This window comes from Pteropus medius, unplaced genomic scaffold (genome assembly GCF_902729225.1).
Source record: "Pteropus medius unplaced genomic scaffold, Ma_sr-lr_union100, whole genome shotgun sequence".
Classification (NCBI taxonomy): Eukaryota; Metazoa; Chordata; class Mammalia; order Chiroptera; family Pteropodidae; genus Pteropus; species Pteropus medius.
In genome coordinates this window covers 22825371-22839965 of record NW_024351073.1, presented here as the reverse complement: position 1 = coordinate 22839965, position 14595 = coordinate 22825371, and the positions used below count along the sequence as shown (strand labels likewise).

The window sequence follows — 14595 nt, the reverse complement described above, 5'->3', positions numbered from 1 at the left end:
CCAGCACGAAGGGCCGGAAGTCACGAGTCAGGCCGTGTTCCAGAGGCTGTCACCCCGTTAGCCCAGGCGATCTTCCATCCATCTGGACAGTCCCTGTGCAGCATCTCTCAGAATCCCCGGGCTTCTCCCGGTGTGACCTGTGGCCCTCTCTCTGGCACGGACTTCCCACCCAAACCACCTGAATGCCAGGCTCCTCCATCAGAGAGGCCACGGGGCGCAGCCTCAGTCACCTGCTGTCCTTAGTTTGCTGCTGTCTGTGAGAAGAGCACACGCACCACTGTCTTGGCCAAAGCTGAAATCCAGAAAGACAGAGGACATATTGTACCCATGTCGTCTCCAGTGGTCACTTCCCCAGGGCTGGGAGTACATTCAACACTATTTACTGAGCACTGAGTGTGCATCGAGCACCGTTAGAGGTGCTGGGGCAGAGGGGAGATGAAACACTCCCTGCCCAGGTGCAGAGACACGCAAGAAACGGGGAAGTAGCTACAATAATAGCCGATAGGAAAAAGCGACGAGAGGAGCCCAGGGAAGAGTGAGGGGATCGTGACCCTCGGTGGCGTCTGAATCTGCCCCCCAGGCCACTGTGGCAGCCAAACGCCGCCCACCCTTGTCCAGACACTGACCAGTGTACCCCAGGCCCTCTCCCACCGTCAGCCACTTGGGGACGCGGGAGCAGCCTCCACGTCCCTGTCCCCCGGTCTGCTGGCAGGATGCACAGGCTTCGTCACAGTGTGTGCCTGTTCAAAACCTCCTGCAGCTTCTCTGCCACACGTAGAGACACCTGCTCTGGATCCCGGGGCACCGTAGTTTGGAGCACTCTGCCCCCCTGAATCCACCTCTATGACTCCCTGACCTGTAGGGGGGCCCTCTAGACATTGCAGCTCAAAGGAGAAAAATGCCAGAGAGGCTGGACACCTGGCGGGCGAGCCCGCAGTGTGGGAAGCCACCGCCAGCCGCAGCCTCCCTCCAGGCCAGGCTGTGCGGAGGGCCTCCCGCCCATCAAGCCCACCTCTGACGCACGCTTACAGCCGTGCTCTGAGATTTGCAGTCACGGTTGGGGGCCGGGGAAAGAACTTTCAGCTCGGAAAACCTCATCTGAATCCAGTTTTCAAAAAAACTGAAAACCTTAAATCCATAGTTTAGAAATTCAATTATATTTTGGAACAATTGGGGAGAAAAAAGAAGACGTCACACGTGATCCAAATAAAAAGAATTTATCACAGATAAATTCGCAACCTGCTTTTTAATTTTTTTTCCTGGAGACGTTTCGGGGCTGTTTTGAGGACCCAGATGGACTGAGACTCAGAGGCCACTCCGGTCAGTGGCTTTGGCCAAATTCATCACAAGGGAAAACACGTGCCAGCCTCCCCCGGCGCCCCGCTGAAGCTTTCGATCTGGGTCGCTGCTCCCGCCGCTGCCGTGGCCGGGAGCTCTGTCACAGGGCAGCTCTGACTTCTCATCCTAACTGAGCCACTTCGTTTCCGGCGTCCTAGGGAAACTGGTGTGTCCCAGCTTCTAGCGCTGGGCGCGGCTCCTGTCTCTGTTCCTCGCTGGGGCTCAGCGGCCGCCCCATGCCCGCCCCCAGCCCTGACTAACCCCATTCCTTCCGCCAGGTCACTGTCTTGACCTTCTCTCATGTCCCACCCTGCCCAGGGATTCTGAGTTTCAGGGGCACAAACCGACATGCATTCGAGGACACCTCGTCCCATCTCGTGGCCCCAGCTTCACGGAGAGCTGTGGGACACACAGAGCACTTAGAAGCCCTGGGCTGATCCTGGCTCCACTGTTTCCTACTCACATGACCATGAACGAGTCGCCTGAATTTTGTGCCTCAGTTTCCTCATTGGCAAAACAAGGATAAGAGAGTCATGCACCACCTTTTGGTCGGCAAAGGACCCCACGTACGATGGTGGTCCCCCGCGATTATCGGGGAGCTGAAAACTTCCTGTCTCCTGGTCACGTGATAGCTGAGCTAACGTCTCAGCACAGCGCATTATTCACGTATTTGTGGCGATGCTCGTGGAAGCCGGTGGTGTAAGAGCATAGCACACGCGGTCATGCATGGGGCACGGTACCGGATGGTAACAATAAGTAACCGTGTTGCTGGTTTGCGTATTTACTGCACTATACTTTCTATCGTTATTGTAGAGTGCTCTTTTCCCACTTTCAAAAAACGTTTGCTGTAAGACAGTGTGCCACGTGACGGGAGAGGTAGCCTCGCACACCTCATGCTTCCTGGAGCTCTCGATTGCTTCATATTCTCTGGTGTGTGGTGAATCTCGTGGTATGCTGGGCAGTAATGCGCTGTCCAGGCCAGTAGCCCAGGAACGGTAAACTAGAACAGGCATCCTAGGTGTGAAGGGGGCCGCCATCCAGGTCTGTGATGTTTGTCCACGAAATGAGCTAATGGCGCCCTTCTCAGAGCGTGTCCCGTCGTGAAGCAATCGCTGACTCCAACGGCATCGGCCACCCGGTGCAGCTGTGAACCTTAAGTGACGTAATATTCAGAAAGTTCCGAGGCACCGTCTGGCCCACGAATGCACTTAACAAACGTTAAACAATGATGCTCACATGATCGGGGGTATCGATACCGTGCATTCAGTTGCGTACCCCAATACTATGGAAATCACTCATTTATGAGGAAGAGCCTCTGCTGTCTCATGGCCATAGCTCATCGATTCCATTTTAAGCCCGTGAGCACCTTCACCTCCTTGTCTTCTGCTCTTAAAGTGACACTTTTCTATATATAAGTACAAAACTTAATAACTTTGTAAGATGGGACACTGTAGCAGAATGACTCTGCAGTGGCCTGTGACCCTCAGCCCCTGGGGTTCACAGTCTCACGGGAGCCCCTCCTGGAGCAGTCAGGGTTCTCCAGAGAAATGGAACCAATCTAGTGGGAGATGCATGAGTGTATCTGATAGAGTATAAGGATTGGACATTATCACACACACACACACACACACACACACACACACACACACACACACACACACACACACGTACAGAATTAGCTTACACGATCACAGAGGCTGAGAAGTGCCACAGTGCCATTGGCCAGCTGAGACTCAGGAAAGTTGGTGGCGTAGTTCCGGTCTGAGTCTCAAGGCCTGAGGATGAGGAGAGCCAAGAGCGTAAGTTCCAGTCTGAAGGCAGGAGATGACCACGGTCCCAGCCAGAAAACAATCAGACGGCCAGAGAATTCTTACCCAGCCTTTTGTCCTATTCAGGCTTCCGACGGACTGTGAGGCCCACCCACACTGGGGAGAGCCCTCTGCTGAGCTCCGGCCACCAACCCAAACACTACCTGACCCGGAAACATGTCCACAGACACACCCGGAACAGTGTCTACTCAAACACCTGGGTGCCCCGTGTCCCAGTCCAGTTAACACGTCAAGTTCAATGCTGCATTTCTTCATGGCAAAGGTGCCGGGTGGTACGTAACTGTGTGACAGAGATGGCACCACCCATCTTGTCAAGACACGCCCCCTGGCTGTCCTGGAAGAAGAGAGCTGCCATGTGGGAAGCCACCCCAGGGAGACGAGGAGCTGGATTCCCCCTGCAGACACCCAGCGAGACGCTGAAGTCCTCGGTCCTGCAGCCACAGGCCTGGATGTGAGTCCCTTCCCCGCAGAGGCTCTGATGAGCCCCCAGCCCAGCGCCCCTGATGGCAGCCTGGGGAGACCCTGCACAGCCGTGACCAGACTCTCCACCCTCAGAAACTCGGGGGCCGTAAATGTGCATTGTTCTCCGTCCCTAAGTTTGTGGAACTGTGATTATGCAGCTACAGGTAAGTAATACGATCATAAAGAGCATGTCGATTTGCTTTCTTTAAAACTGACCAGGGACAGAAAACTGTTCAAAACAGGTGAGACAAGCCTGTCTCAGGACGTCACCTCACGAAGAACCGGCCGCCTTTTGTCTGTCTGTGCTAACCTCAGTGGTGGTAGAAGGTTCTGGTCGCATTGTCCCAGCTGCGTTAGGTCATTTCAAAAACAGATTTGTCAGAAGAGAACAAATGGAACCGCTAGGTCAGCAGAACGGTCTGCCTGACTTTCCAGGGTCTTCCCCACAGCGACGGAATCTGACTGACATTGTCACTCGACTGTGGACCGGTTCGGAAAGCGTCGAACGGAGACCACTTTCCCGGGTTTACATTTTTTGAGTGACATTTTCCACTTTTCCCTGAAGAATATAGGACTGAAAAATCATATTTACATCACCACCGACTAATGGAATTCGAAGGTAAGACTTCAGAATGTTCACCTTTCGTTTATAGAAACCTCATCTCTGTCAAATACAATCCGAATGAAATATTATATTGTTCTTTCTCCAATTCCCGGTTCTGTTTCACCTAAAATGAGTATATAGATCTAATGGAGCCATATAAACATTTTCCGGCACTGAATGGTGGTCTGTCCAGACATGTGTTAGCAACGGACAGGTGTGCGTCTGTGGGGGAGAACATGGATCCCAGAAGGACGGTGGGCCTCCCGCACCAGGAAACGCAAGAGAAGGGACCTTACCATGTGAAGGGAGCGGGCAGGCCCCGCTGACTGTCACACAGACAGCTGGAGTGTGCGTCGTCCACCGGCCACGAGGCGCTGCGCCTGGGCCAGGTGGACTCGGTGGGGTGGTTTTCTGCAGCTCTGAGGACCGTGTGTGTGCAGCTCTCCAGAGAGAAGAACCTGCACGGGCACCTCTGGCCCAGAGGACCCCCTCCCCGACTTCACGTTTCCTTTGCGGAGACGCCGCGAACCAGTTGCCGTGTGGGTTACGCAGGGAGGGAGAATGCGCTTTTCCACGTCTGCGAGTGGGCAGGTTGAGAAAGAATGGCGGCAGTTGTTAAGACCCTGCATTTTGGAGGAAATATTTGGAAAACCTTTACGGAACACTCGAGCTGAGAGAAAACCGTAGACGCGAAGGTTCCTCGGGCCACAGACGAGCCCCAGACGATGTCAGAAGACATGTCACCTCCCACTCCATCTCGTAGAGCGCTGCTCGTCGGAGCTTGGCCAACATGGGGACAGGGAGCCAAAAGCTACAAGTTTGGCTGCGTTTAGCCGAAATCTGGCCTGGATGTCTGGAAATACTGACTTAAAGAGACAGTTTAGGGTGCTGAAGTTTCCTTGATTCCTAATGCGTAAGGAGAAACATCATCGAAACTGTGAGTTGGGGTTGGGGGCAGGGGTTGGAGCCGTGTTGCTGGCACAGTGACCACTGCAGGCTCCCAGTGGGGACCTCGAACTCACAGCCACCACACTGTCACACAGTCCCACTAAGGTCAGCTCCCGCTTCAGAGGGGTGCGACAGCTGCCATTGTCAATGTCGAACTAGGGATTCCGACAGCTTGAGCGTCCGGGTCCAGCCGACGCTGCCTTCTTTCGGTAGACGTTCGCTCTTCCTGTCGTCACCTGCGTGTTAGCCTGTCCTCCCATCACGGTGAGGGGACAGCCGGCACTCTCCCCCCGTCGCATCTCTCGCTGTGGTCGACGTGGTGGTGCCTAACAGATTCGTGTGAATGTCCTCACGAGCATTGGCTTACGGAGAATTCGCTGGAGCGAGTGCAGACACTTAATTTCATTCCTCAGTTTTGCTGAATTAAAAACAAGCTGGTTCTCTCAACGAGATAACAGTTTCCTTTCTCTCAAGATCTAGCTGGTCTGGTCTAGAATGCACATGTGAGAGGCAGGATTGTAGAAATGTCTCAAGTGAATTAGTGTCTACCTCTTTGCAAAGTATTCATCGGTCCAGATTGGATGCTTTCTCCAATTGCAAAACAGTGAAATCTGGTCTCAAAGTTTCCAGGAGTCTGAGAAAACGCCATTCCCAATTAAAATCCTGGGGAAAGGGACATTAATTATCCCCTATTGTTTTTAGTTCTGATTAGACTAATTTGAAGGCATCTAAAAAAGGAAATGTTAATTGGCATTAGTCTGGTTCCCCATCACTTTTAAAAGACGTACTAAGGGAATGTTTGGCCTAAACTGCCTAGAAACATTTTTCTCCCATAAAAATAAGCCAATTCTTTCTACTTTGAATAGGAAACATCTCCATTATGCCCGTGGGGAAAATAAAACAGCTAAGTGACAAGCATATGAAAAAATGCTCAATATCATACGTCATCAGGAAATTGCAGATTAAAACAACTAGACACCACGACCTGTTAGGACGGCCAAAACCCCAAATGCTGATAACGTCAAATGCATAGCAGTCTCTAATGCTGCTCAGAACCCCTTCTTGCAACCTCATCCAGAACACTTTGTTTCATAGGTAATTGGGCCACATATTTCCATCGTTTAATCGGACATAGATCTGCCTGTGTAGGAAGGTTTTCTACCTTGGGCTCCTTGGATAGAGACTCCGTGGGGCACAGGCGTAAATCTTCAAGACACAGCCCTCCGACATGGCACCCCGCCAGTGCCAAGGGCAACATAAGTCCTGGGTGTGTCCGATGCCCAGATTCTGCGGGCTCTTTTCTTCTGTTATACATGACCGTTTATTTCAGGCCGATAGATGTTATTCAAAGAAATATAAATAATGGCCTTCATTGAAAACTTTATTATGTTGAAAATAATTCGCTAGGAAATGCAAAATTACCTAGTGAATGTCAAGGATGAGGTGGGCAGAATTTTCCCACTTGAAAAATGCAAAAGAGCACAATATTACTTTCATTTTTATTAGAAAAATACGTCTGACAATAACCCCCAGCTTTTCTCTCCCTGTGAAAGAAACCCATCCCGCTCTGCAGAGAAGACAGACACTCAGTGTTCACTCTGAGCTGGGCCTCTCTCTCATCTCAAGATTCTCTCGACAAGCACTTGCTGAGTCCCTGCCCTGTGCCAGGCAGAATACCAGACTCAGGACAATTTTTAACCTTGAGGTACTCATTACCTGACGAGTCAATAAAATAATTTTTAATACCACGTGGTAGGTACTAGGATACAGATTATGTACAAGACACGTGTAAGCAGAGGAAGAAATGCCTGATTCAAAGATATCGGGTGAAATTTCAGGTTGGACTTTGTGGCAGAAACAATTCTACTTATCGTCAACCATTTAGTTTTCTTCCTGGGCACCTAGGATATTTACCAGCACCCCTCGTCCCTAAGTGAGATCATGAAACTAATTCTGACTAATAAAATGCGGGCAGATGTGACATATGACTCATCCAGGCCAGCCCATAAAATACCTTTCACACTCAATCCTTCGTCTCTTCTGAGGCAAATCTGGAGCCACGTGTCATAGGTGGCAGCACCCCAAGGTGGCAGGAGTCACCAAGACCTCTGACTCACTGAAGGAGGGTGCACTAACTGGAAAATCCTCTTTGGACATGGGGTGGGTGAGAAATAATAAACTTTTATTTCATTGGCCACTGAAATTTGGCAGTTGTTTGCAACAACTAACACGATTTATTTAATCATGGGAATTGGTACCTTGCAGTGGTTTGCTGGTGTGGCGGAAGTATGTGGCCATTTTCTTAGCACTTGGGCAAGAGGCTGGGAAGATGCAGCACGCTGGGTGGCTGCACGTCTGAGTTATGTTGTGACAAAACACTTGGCAAAGTGGTCACCTGCAGAGACTCGGAAGGTAGATCCCACGACTCTGCTCGTGGGGGAGGTCACAGGAAACTGAAGGGCTAGGAATGTGCCTTAGCTGGAAACGGCTGTGTTTGGAAAGAAACTGCAAGGAGGTGAGCCCAGGAATAAATGGCTGTTTCATAAGCGGAAAAAGAAAGTAAATAGAGACTCTGGAAATCTTGTAAGGTGTCTGCTTCTGGTCCCTGAACAGTAAAGGATGGTAATCAAAAATAGTTTGAACCGACATAGTTCTGGCGAACTTTCTGAGGAAAATAAAATGACTCAGGGCAAAGGCGTGAGTGAGCATGTCGACATCCCACTTAAGTCTGATGGCCTCGAAGAGGCTGCTGGCGCATTGAGAGAGAGTGTCCCGAGGGTATGGGAGAGGGTTGGGGATGGGGCAGGGAAACCACCAGGTTACAGAATGGTGTCCAGGAAAGGTCTCGGGTGTGCCACTGGCACATGAGATTGACGGCAGGCTGGTAGATCCGCAGTCGCTTTCGAGATGGTTGTGCTATCGAGAATACTATGAGTCTGCATCATATCCTTTGATCATGTGGGACTTAAAAACCATCTTCGAATCCCTAATCTTTCCTAAACAGGAAGTGAGCTCCCGGAGCCGTAAGGTCGCAAGGAGAACGCACGACGCCAAGTCCACTGTTACGTGGCTGTGCATAACGACTGACCAGGAGCCCCCAAAGGGTGAAGTCCGGGGCTGTAACCACGTGGTCCAGAGAGCAAATGCAGGATCTAAGGGGATCGTCTCAGCGCCCTGAGCTTCGCCACACCTGCCCCCCAGGACTAAAGCACATCTACGGGCCAGTGGTGGGTACGAGGCTTCCGGTCTTCCTTTCTCCGACTGGGAGAGTTTTGTGGGTCTCCTGTCCTGATGTACCGCTGAGTGCTGGAAATCATCCAGCGAGGTGGCAGGTCACTGATCTCTCAGACTGCGGAAGGCCAGACCGCTCGGACACCCCGCACTCTGAGCTGGGTGTGTCACTGGATGAGGGTCTGAGCTCTCTCGGGGACAGGTGAGTGTGTTGTGTTACATTGGGAAGAAAAATAAAGCAATTTGCTGGCCAGAATGTTGGCGGGCGCGGAGAAGTGCAGTACCTCCTTTCCTTTCCTCCTGGGATCCAGGGAACGACATCGTCCTACTCTCTCGCATCTGGCTGTAGCCACATAATTAGTTCTGACCCATATAACATGAGCCGAAATGACGTGAATGTGCGTTGGCTTGTGCCATTAGAAAAACAAAAACCAAGAAAACTTCTACATGGACTCTTCTTTTTCCTTCCCTTCCGTGGTGATCTCAGAGGCCATTTCTTTAGGATGGCAGTGCCCCAAGAGGTTTCCACCACTTGGAGGACAGAGTCCCAAGAGAGCCACCCGACCAGGGACGTCTGCACGCGACCTTGAATGAATGAGAAATGAATCGTCATTGTGTTTAGCTGCTAAGACAGGGGCGATGTTGTAGCTTCTAGCGTTATTTGCCTGAAGAAGTGTCTTGAACAACAATTAGGAGTTCACATGGTAGAGAAGGGGAAGGAAAAAGGGGATTTTAGATGTAGTGGGATGAAGATGCTGGAGAATATGTTTAGAGTGGGTCTGGGATGCCTGCAGAACCGGGTGGTTCTGCCGTATAGAGAATGAAATGACAGCAAGATCATGTGATTGAGTATCCATATGTCCAGATCGGAAGTTTAAGACATTATTCTATAAGTGATATGGAAATAGGAATTTTAAGCCAGAAATAATATGATGCAATATTACCACTTAAAATACTTCACAGGACACAAATTGAGAGACTTTCTAAAATACCTAAATAGAATTCTTCAAAGGTGTCAAGGTGGTGAAAGACAAGGAAAGACCAAGAACTGTCATAGACTGAATGAGACCAAAGAGACAACGCAACTCACCAGCATTGTGACCTGGGCCAGGAAAAGGACATTCACGGCAAAACCGGTGAGATTTCAACAGGATCTGCACTTGGGTGAAGGGAGCTCTACCGGTGTTAGTGTCCTGGTTTGATAGCTGCACGAAGGGCTTATGGGAACTCCCTACTATTTTGTGACTTTTCTGTGATCATTTAAACCTATTATAAAGTAAAAGTCAAAGATTTAACAAATGCCTTAGGAAGCACGGTATCAGATTGAACATTTAAGCAGGTATCAGGGAATTCTGTCAAAAGGCCTCTGGCAAGAGCTGGGGAAGGGGCTGGTGAGGTGAGCGGGGCAGATGACGGAGGCAGCTGGGGGCTCGGTCAGCAGGTACCACGCAGGTTAAGTCAAGACCTCAGACTCCAGGGCGCCAGATGCCCATGAATGTGTCTGGGCCACGAGACCAGAGTCAAAGGGATGTCAACGGTGACTTGATACTCAGTCTCAGAGATTGGCTGATGCTTCTTTAATTCTTTCCGTGTGCAGCCAGGATTCATCTTTGGAGCTGAGACGCGGGTAAACCTGGAGGTGGAGACCAGCGAGGTAAGTAGGAAGAAAGAGGTTATTTTAGGCCCAAAGAGATTGAGAGGTGGCCAAGATTCAGTATGCTGCACACCCAGGGTCCGGTCCTGCCAGTCCGTCACCAATGGGGAGCCCCAGGAAGACAGACTCAACTTGGGGTGTTGGTCACTCTTTGAGACCAGTCTTTAAATTTTTTTTTTAAAATTAAATTTATTGGAGTGACATTGGTTAATGAAATTACATAGGTTTCAACTGTACAAGCTATAATGCATCGTCTGTATACTGCATTGTGTGCTCACCACCCAAAGATCAATCTCCTTCCGTCACCACATGTTTGAGCCCCTTCACCCTTTCCTGCCTCTGCCACCTGCCTTGCACTATGACCAGTCTGGATGGCGTTTGGTTCCAAATCTGTGTGCGAGCTGGAGCCAGTGCCATGTGCGTTCCTTTCCCAGCCTGGCTCATTCACTTAGAAAGCACTCACGCGCTCCTTCTGCTCATTCACTTAGAAAGCACGCACGCGCTCCTTCCGTGCCAGGCACTATGCCTGGTTCTGGGGACACGAGGGCGAGCCAAGCGGACATGACCCCTGTGTTCACGGAGCTGGAGTCCAAGGGAGTCCAATCATCACACGAATGATTGCATCACTGAGGACTCTGTGACTTCGCTGTAGTATTTTGTTAATCTCCCTCCAAACTTACCCCAAAGGGCCAGCATCCATTCCGCGGGACAAAAGTGCAGTGGAGGAGAAGAAATTCGCAGACTTTCGTGGGGCACTGGACACTGGCTTCGAATCGAGGTGAACGTGGGGAAGTAATAAGGCCGCCGCGCTTCACCAAAGTGAAAACTCATGTAGGTCAGATAACAAAAGCGGTTTAGGCCAAATCCCAGAGGGGTCCAGGTGGCTCACGGCTCCGCTTTGCTGTTCTTTTCCCAGTGCCTGACAAGAGTAATCGGAATAAACGTACTTAGAAACGGAAGATCTACACACCGGGTCTCTGGTGCCTGTGTGGTAGAAGCCAACAAGTGCAGTCCTTTGAACTTCTCCTTTTTTCGAGGACAATAAATGGAAAAAATACCATGTCTCTGAATGGATCGCAGCCATTAATATGACCATCAAAGGTCTGAAAGATGCAGAGGTGGTGACCAAGCAGTATTTCTGCAGCAACCTTTGACCAAGTTACTCTCTTTGAGTAACCTGAAGGAGTATCATATTCCTATTTAACTTACTTCTTGGACCTTCTTGGAAGGTGACAGGACTATGGGTACCATAAATTTGATTTCATGGAGACTCCAAATGCAGCCACTCTTCCAGATGTGGTCCCTTCACTGGAAAACATCAGCACAGCTCCTGACATTTGATATGCAGCTGCCGTGATCCAGTCTGTGGAGAAGTCAGCTCTGTCGATGTCCCACTGACCCTCCAGTCTCCTGGCACTGCTCAGATCAGATCGCATGCGAGGATCAGGAAGTAACCGTGCCTTAGACGCTGTCGTAGTTAGCTGGGGCTGCCATAACAACATACCACACCAGGTGGATTAAACAACAGAGATTTACTTTCTCACGGTTCTGGAGGCTAGAAGTTCAAATTGGAAATACCAGCAGAGCTGTTCTCTTCCTGGTTGGCAATTGGCTGCCTTCTCCTTTTCCCCACATGGCCCTTCCTTCACGCCCACACGAAGGGAGGGGGTGCTAATGTCTCTTCCCTTCTAAAGACACCGGTGCTGTGGGATCAGAGCCCACGCTGTGACCCCATTCACCCTTAGTAACCTCTTTAGAGGCCCTCTCTTCCAATACAGTCACATTAGCGGGTAGAGCTTCAATACAGGAATTGGGGTTGGGGGCTGAACGCAACTCAGCCCCTACCGGATGCCTTAGTAAGATACATGACAGCCAGACATCAGGAACAAATGCCAGGAGACGCACGGGCCCCCCTCCTTGGCGACGCTCCGAGGTGACCAACGGTCTGGAGTGCTGCAGGTGTCCTTCTCCAGGGTCTAGAAAAGTTGCTGCGTGTGGTTCCACCTGCACCTACAAAGCTGCTCCCCACTCAGGATTTTGGAGGCAGCGCATGTCACATCTGACTGTGCTTTTCTGGCCCGGTTCCTGAACACCCTGAAGGCTACCGGGGTTCACTGGGCTTCAGAGCAAGAGAAGATTCTGTAGCAGGTCTGGGTTGCAATCCAAACTGCACTGTCACTTGAACCTTATGACAGGGCAAATCAAATGATCCTCTAAATAAGTGGCCTCTCTGGGAAGCCCCAAGAATCCTAGGACAGAGCCACAGAATTTTGGAGCAAAGGCCTGTCTTATGCAGAGCGATAGCCTCGTCCGTGAATAAAAGCTCCTTGCTTGTTACTCGGCCCTGGAAAATGCTGACCTTCTGACCACAGGATCAGCGCCCATGAGGCCAGAACTTCCCATGATGCACCCGTTGCTAGCTGACCAACCGAGTTTGGGTGAGCACAGCAGAAATTCATTGCAAGTGGCGGTCGTATCGGTGCAACTGGCCTCCAGCAGGTTCAGGAGGCGCAAGCAAGTCGCAGAAGCACGTGATTCAGACTCCGACACCTGTTCCTGCTGCACTGCCTCCTTTTCCTCCTGGGAGTTCTCGTGCGTAGTTGACTGGCGGGTGGGGGTGGGGAAGCCCTCGTGCCTGCTCTGTAGTTGGCTCCGCACGACGTGGGGGAGTCACCGGGAGTGGACGGCTGCGGCATGTCAGCCCAACTGGGACAGTCCCGGGAAGGCCGTGCCGCACGGAGAGCTTCTCGAAGGGCAAACGTTAGGCCGTTCATTTGCTTGTCCACTTTGCCCAGACAGAATGACGAGGACAGGGCTACAGTCATTTATGGGTGGCAGCTACTGATTAGTGCGGACGCCCAGAGACTTATAAGGCACGAGACTGGAAGAGCAGCGACAAGGAGGCGTGAGGGAGAGGTATGTGCCTGAGCCTCTCGAGATTTTACATGAAATCGTTGGGTTTTTAAATCTGAGCAACTAATTCAAAATATCCAAAACATTACACAGGCCAAACAATAGATGTCCTCGGCCTTAACTTGGGCCTTGAGACATTCGTGGATTATAAACACAAGGTTAAGCAAAAGAACGTGTTAGAGACCTAACATGTGCTCAAGCCTACCAACAATCAGGGCAAACGCACACAAGAAACGAAAAGATAAATGCGTGGATCTCTTCCCCTTGGGGTCCGAAGGTTGGGGCCGAGAAATCAGTGAACGGGATGCTGAGTAAGGGCTACGACACCGTCTATTATGTGACATTACCGATAGTCGGTTCTCGCTTTTCACCTTAGTGAAGTTCTATGAAGCTGCCACGAGCACCAAATTAGCAAATACTGAATCATTGCTCTTAGAGGAAAGGTAGGGTTAGGTTCCAATGAGCTTCTAGTCACAATGTTTTCATCAACTGATCAATAAATAACTTTGTCTTATTGTTAATTATTTATTAAAGACACCTTATTTAATATATTGTTAATCAATTAACATTGACTTCATGGCCGATAGCATTATGCTTTAGGCCTGAATGACGCTTACCCAACATATGAATTTGGTGTTCCTGGCTTATCTTTTCCATCGTTTTACTTTCAACCTTTCTGTGTCCTGATAATCAGAGCCTGTCTCTTATGAGCGGCACATAGTTGAATTTTAAAAGCTTTGACTGACGGTCTTAATCTTTTGAATGGAATATTTAGATCATTTATATTTAATGTAATTACTCCTATAGCTGTATTGATATCTGTCATCCTAATATTTGCTTTTTATTTGATCCACCTGCTTTTTGTCCTTTTTTTCTCTTTTCATGACTTCTCATGAGTTAATCAGATATTTGCATTATTTTTTTTTATATTAACATGTTGGTTACACGTTCGTCTACTGTTCTTATAGTGGTTACCTAGAGAACTTATTATTTTAAAATCAGAAAAAAACTATTAAACAAGTATCAAAGTATGCTCCAAGACAGACTGGAAAGATCTCTGCCAGCGAGTCTCTGTGCCCAGCCTCCGTCGGTGCCTGTAAGGGGGGCCTGCGCCTCCCAGGCTTCCTGGCCGGGCCTTCAAGGCCTCGCTCTCATGAGGAAAGAATCCACTGGTCTGTAAACTTGCTATTTTTGGCCTCGGTGGACTTGAGCCAGTTTCCCCAGTGCAGCAATTACCCAAGTATTTTATTGAATAGGGCCCCGAAAAATGACACCACACGTCTTAAACCTACTCCGAAATTTAAAGAGATTTAAACTGCCATGCAGTTTGTCACAAAGACAAATGACAAGCCTCCTGGTCTTGGTCCCACCCCTGCCCCTCTGCTCTCGTCACCCGCTAGCCCTGGGTGAGCTCATCTGCAGGGAAGAGTCCCTCCCAGATGGGTCTTTCCAGACCGGCTTCTCTTCTAAGTACGGGACCTGGGTATCCAACTGCCTCCTAGACTTCTCTCCAGCGTGTCAAGGGACATCTGGAATGTAATGTTCCCGAAAGGAAGTGCTTCCTGCTTCCCTCGGTGCGCTCCCTCTGGGAAAGGAAAACTTCCATCGGTCGCTCA

At 50.1% G+C, this 14595-nt stretch overlaps 2 long non-coding RNA genes across 2 annotated transcripts; one reads left to right on the top strand and one right to left on the bottom strand.

Moving 5' to 3' along the window:
- Positions 1-8856: 8856 nt before the first annotated feature.
- On the bottom strand, positions 8857-10828 carry LOC120586288 (uncharacterized). The gene is made up of 3 exons (XR_005648679.1): positions 10747-10828; positions 9503-10045; positions 8857-8997 (listed from the first exon to the last, which is right to left on the bottom strand). It is a non-coding gene; the product is annotated as an uncharacterized LOC120586288 (long non-coding RNA).
- Positions 8857-10855, top strand: LOC120586289 (uncharacterized). Its single transcript, XR_005648680.1, has 3 exons — positions 8857-9548; positions 10010-10066; positions 10754-10855. It is a non-coding gene; the product is annotated as an uncharacterized LOC120586289 (long non-coding RNA).
- Positions 10856-14595: the final 3740 nt, after the last annotated feature.